The sequence below is a fragment of the Octodon degus genome, unplaced genomic scaffold, assembly GCF_000260255.1.
Source record: "Octodon degus isolate 3935 unplaced genomic scaffold, OctDeg1.0 scaffold00016, whole genome shotgun sequence".
Taxonomy (NCBI): domain Eukaryota; kingdom Metazoa; phylum Chordata; class Mammalia; order Rodentia; family Octodontidae; genus Octodon; species Octodon degus.
The window spans coordinates 3,494,427-3,499,973 of record NW_004524592.1 but is presented as its reverse complement, the minus strand read 5'-3'; the positions used below and the strand labels follow the sequence as shown (position 1 = coordinate 3,499,973).

Below are 5,547 nucleotides of genomic sequence, written 5' to 3'. Positions count from 1 at the left end.
CCAGTGATCTATTTAATCCAATCAAGTTGTTACCATTCAGTAGAAACTTCACTTATTCATTTGGGGTTTAATTGGGTTTACCATGCAGACCTTTAGCTAAGTTGAAACTATTAGACATTTAGAACTGGAACTATACTCTCCTGGAAAGCAGTGACATCAAAACTCTAAGTAAAGCAAATATTTTTAATCTACATTTAATCCTCAGAAGGTAAATCTAGAATTTAATCTTCTAGAGAAAAGATCACAATGGACCCTTGGAGTATGCAATACATAAGCAGGAAGACGTGCACCAGTTGTTATGACTGTGTCTAGCTGTCCCCCCAAAGCTTTATGTGGTCATAGGTGGGGCTGTCTCTGAGGTGGCTGGATGTAGAGTATGTGATGCTAGGATTGATTCATGGTGCAGTGGTAGGCTCAAAGGCACCAAGATTAAGGGTGTGAGTGCTGCCTACCCTAAGTATCCTGGATAAGACAAGGGATAAAAGAGCTGTGGTCATCCTTGGTTGCTTTGCTACTTCTGCCGACCATGAGTTGTCTCTCCTCTGTGAGGCCCCTCCCCATGCCACTGTGCTTTGGAGCCAGTTGACTTATGGGCTGAAACTTCTACAGACTAGGCTAAGCAACTCTTTCCTCATTCAGCTTTGGGTGTCAGGTATTTTGTCTCAGCAATGAGAAAAGTAACTAAGACACCAGGTAACACTCACTGAGGAGCAGATCAAACCAGCAACATGGGAACAGGGGGAGCAAATTATGTTTAGATTTAACTCTTGAAAGGTCTTCAGTAATCTGACTATAATCCAAGATATTAGAATGATACATACATATATGAAAATGAAAATAGGCCAGTAATTGTCAATGAATTATGGGTGAACTTGACTCCTCCTTCAGGCATTACTTTTAAAAACTTAAGTATTTCTTTGTTCCCTCTCACCTTTTAAAATTTTTATTAAAGACAGGTGATTACTATCCTATTCACTTCCTATATATCTAGTACTAATTAATATCTTACCAACATACTTGCACTTTACTTTATGGCTTTTGAGAAAGGCCAAAATGGCCTGCAGAATGCATGAAAGATGCTCATCTACTACCTAGATGTTGCCTAGAAAACTCCGGGATCCATCGGATTCTCCAACTATGACTGAAATATGCTGCCATTTCCCAAGAGCAGCTGCAAGCCATCTTTGCTGGGCAGGCCAGAGGTCACCATCAAGTGGGAGAGGGTGCACATCCAGACTGACACTGAATGAAACTGGAGCCAGGGCAAAGGTAACAAGTGACATGTTCCCAGAGTTCTGACAACATAAAAAAGAAAAATGGATCTATGTGGGCCGAAATGCTGAAGCCTACCTGATATGCATAAGAGAAACAAGCATACAAAGGTGACAGAAATGATTTAGAATATTTGTAGGTTGCTAAAGGAAAAGAAATAAAACTTAAAAAAAAAAAAACAACAACAAAAAACTCCCTAAAAGATAGTAGAGAATGTTTTCAGGTATTCTGAAGTTTCTAACTTGGGGACTTCACCACCGTTTCATTTGACCACATTCAGGAGGGACAATTTTACCTTTCTGGGGCATCTTTTTCACACCTACAAGTGCACCTCTCCTCTCTCATGGCACAGTCTGACCACCTTCCTCTCACAGCCCTGTGCCTTGATGGAACTGCGCTTAAACGATATTTGGGACTGAAGCTTGAAAATAGACTCTTCCAACCCCCAAAGGCTTTATGGTACTGTAATCCAAAATATTAGAATAATAAGTATACATATATGTACCAAGAGCATCTCAAATATTTCCTATAAACCTTTCCAGCACACAAAATATACCAGGAAAACACAGCAAACATCTGGCCAATGCAAGTGCACTTGGTGGTTCCTTTGGGTGCCTTTTCATTTGCTATTTATAATAGTACTTCACATGGAGGATCATTTTAGTTTAGGAACAAAAATAAATAAACACAAGAAATCTGTCTTTAGACTTTGACCCCAATTCTTTTTTTTTTTCTCTCTATTTTTTTCCACCTTAGCATCAAAACAAGAAACCTCACCTCAACCCTATTCCCTCACAGTTCTACTTTCCTATCATGTCCAATCAATGGGCTACTTTCTTTACTCGAATTTTTATCATAACCTTTGCATCTAACTCTGAAATGTAATGCTGTGACCCTAAGACATTTATGTTATCACGCTTCTCCTTAGGAGACAAGTTCTGAAAAGAAACCTCCTTTGTTGAGATGGAGGAAGTAGTAGCAGAGGGGGATTATGGTCCTCTGGTCCTCCCTGTGTGGCAGGCAGGGCAAGAAGAGGACCCAGTGGTGGTTCACACACTCCCTCTTCCAGACAATAGAGATAACAGGGCTGGGAGTGTGTTTAAAATTCTATGTCAAAATTCTGAGGCCAGAAACTCACGTAGGGAGAAGAGCTGGACTCCATACCTGTCCTGCAGACTGCTGATATATTGGTCATGAGCACGTGCACGGGAGGAGCAGTTTTCTCTTTCAGTTATATCTGTTTTGGGGGAAAAGGGTTGATAGGCATAGAAATACCTGTATTTAATCTTCTGTGCATAGATACATTGCTACAGACTAGATTATCCATTTAATATCAGTGAAAAAGGCAGAACCACTTTTTAGTCATCAAATGTCAAGGTTTGTCACCACGCAATTCTCTAATTGCATCCTGAAAATAGGTTCTCTATCGTAGTGAACATTTGGGAAGATTACAAATCTGAAACAGGGGTTGTTGATTACTGCCCTGGAATCTTATCCTCTTCAAGTTATTCAAGACCCAGGACAGTCGGTGTCAGTTTCTGTGAAGGGAGCATTCCTTTGGGAATGAGGACAGAGAGCTTCGAACTTGAGCCCTGTAAGCAGAGCAGAAATCGAGGACGTGAATCCAACGCTTAATTTTTAACACAAGGGCAAATGTTAAAGTGCATGTGTGAGAGAGATGTGCACATGACAAAATAGGTGTGAGCTGGATGGAAATTTCAGTGATCATTTAATTCTACCTCCTAGGTTTTACAGAGAAGGAATCCTATCAGTTATAAAATTTTTAAGGCATCCAATGGCAAAGCTTGGCAGTCCAACAAGTTCAGTTTGTTTCCTGATCCAGCTTTTACCAGCTGTGGGGTATTGTGTAGGCTACTTTGCTTCTGTTTACCAGCTTTCTCATCTGTGAAATTAAGATTTCAGTATTGCCTCATTTGCTCATTGCAAGGAATAAATGAATCCACTCATATATGTATAAGCCACTCTAGTCAGTATTGTAACTCATATGTAATCAACTAATAAACATCTTTCATAATTCTATTTTGGTATTTAGTTTTTCCTAATGACTTCTAGAATAACTTAACTTTCTTCTCTTCTTTCCCTCTTTCCTTCTCTGTCTCTGTCTGTGTGTCTCTCTCACTTGCTCCCTCTCTCGCCCTCTCCCTCTCCCTCTCCTGCTCTCCGACTCTCCCCTTCTCCCCTTCTTCCCCCCATCCCTGTCTCTCCCTCCCTTCCTCTGAGACAGAGTCTTGCTATGTAGCTCAGGCTGACCTGGAATTCACTATAAAATCTAGGCTATCCTTGAATTTACAGTGATTCTCCTGCCTCAGCCTCCCGAGTGCTGGGATTGCAGTTGTGCCCCACCATGCATGGCAACAAGTATATTTCATTTATACATCATTCCTTGGAGAAAGGAACTCCTATGAATTGTAATATTAAAGTGCATTTAATTTTATCTCTGAATCTTAAGGCAGACTTGAAAATGTGTGGCACCACAACACATTGTACAAGCATTTCAGGTCTAAGCCTTGACAGTGAGAAAAAACACAGCAGAAAGGCCTTCCCTAGAAAGATAGCACTTACACACCCTGCTGATAATGCACACAGCTCTGTGCCTCAATGGGAAGAGGGGAGCTTACAAGGAGGGGATAAAAGCTTGAGTAGTTCTTGCTACTCCCCTTATCTTAGAATACCTCTCACTCCGTATTTGAGACTTCCATTCTAACTCTCTGCCTGTTTGAGATCAAGCTCATCACAACAATCTCCCAAGGTCCCCAGCTTATTGCCACCTTTTAGTGTCCTCAACTTTGGACACCTGCTCTCTCTACTGTTGGATATCAGGCTAGGCTCACATTTTACCTCAGCTGCTTTGGTGCTTTGCTATTATTTTTCCTTTGCTTGTACAGTATTTTGTTTCTTGACTGTGAGGAACTTAATGTTCTTGGAAGGTTTTTTTTTTCTTTAATTAATTGGTTAACTGGAAATAGAGAACTGGGAAGAGCAGGCAAAGAAGTTAAATGTTGTTTCCCTTCCTATCTTTCTCAGAAAACACAATACACTATCTTTCTTGAAGACCTTGTTCTCTGATAGAAGCAGGTATGTTGAGTCATTTTTGGGATTCTGCAACAGTTCCACAGAACACCAGTGCACACAGGAATTTATGGACAAGCAGCTTCCAGGCAGAATAGCAAGGATTGGAGGTACAAAATCAGAAATTAAGATTCTGATCGTAGGCAAAGGCACAGGTGCAATGGATCTTCGAGTTCCTTCCAAAGTCAAGGCTCAATACCCGGGAGCTCATATCATCAATGAAGTTGCTGAACCCAGTACTGAATGGCTCACCAAGTACAAAGAGCTCGTAGCCAAGACGACAAGCTTGAGAACATAAAGTTGGCTTGTCTAAGGGGACATTGGCTGAATACCAAAACAAAGTGATGGAGAAAAAGGAGATTCAAAAGTGGGACTTCCTTCATACGATTCAGATGCTGCATTACGTAAAAGATATCCCAGCTACCCTGAAGTTCCTCCATAGGTTCTTAGCTACCAATGCTAAGATTCTTGTTATTCTTGTGTCAGGAAACAGCGGCTGGGACAAGCTGTAGGAAAAGTACAGATCCCGCCCACCCCACGGTGACCTCTGCTTGGAGGTCATCTCAGATGCTGGACAGCCTGGGCGGTCAGTGTGAGTGTTACTATATTCTGTCCACATGGACATAACGGACTATTTTACTGAGGGTAATGAAAATGGAGACCTGCTTTGGGACTTTTTTCACAAAAATCTGCAAATTTACCACCACAGCACTACCAGATCTCAGAGCAGAAATTATGAAAGATCTGCAGGAGCCTGAATTTGGTGTTAGGAAAGATGGGAAGGTACTCTTTAATAATAACCTGAGCTTCGTGGTGATTGAGGCATGACTATCACTCATGAGAGTGTATTCAAAAATTGCATTTTGAACAACTGTCAATCATTTATTTCCATATTAAAATTATAACTACATCTCATAGTAGAGCATTATCTACTATGAAAGAAATCTAGGAAATTCTAAGACATTTGTGGACTTCCCAGTAGAATCATCTGGAGTATTTCTAGTCTTTCCTGTCTCTGAGAGACTATGTGCTGGCTAAGCACTTCAAGAGCTAGAAGGACAGACACTGAATTCTACTGGCTTATTGATTAAACAACAACAAAAAGAAAACCTTTTGCATTTGCTAGTTGTACTAGCATTTCCTAGCGTACTAATAAAATATATTCTGTGGGTTCTTAATTAATGG

General features: G+C 40.7%; 1 pseudogene; it reads left to right on the top strand.

Moving 5' to 3' along the window:
* Window positions 1-5,190, top strand: part of LOC101575118 — a 15,944-nt pseudogene extending 10,754 nt beyond the window's left edge.
* The last annotated feature ends 357 nt before the right edge of the window (window positions 5,191-5,547 follow it).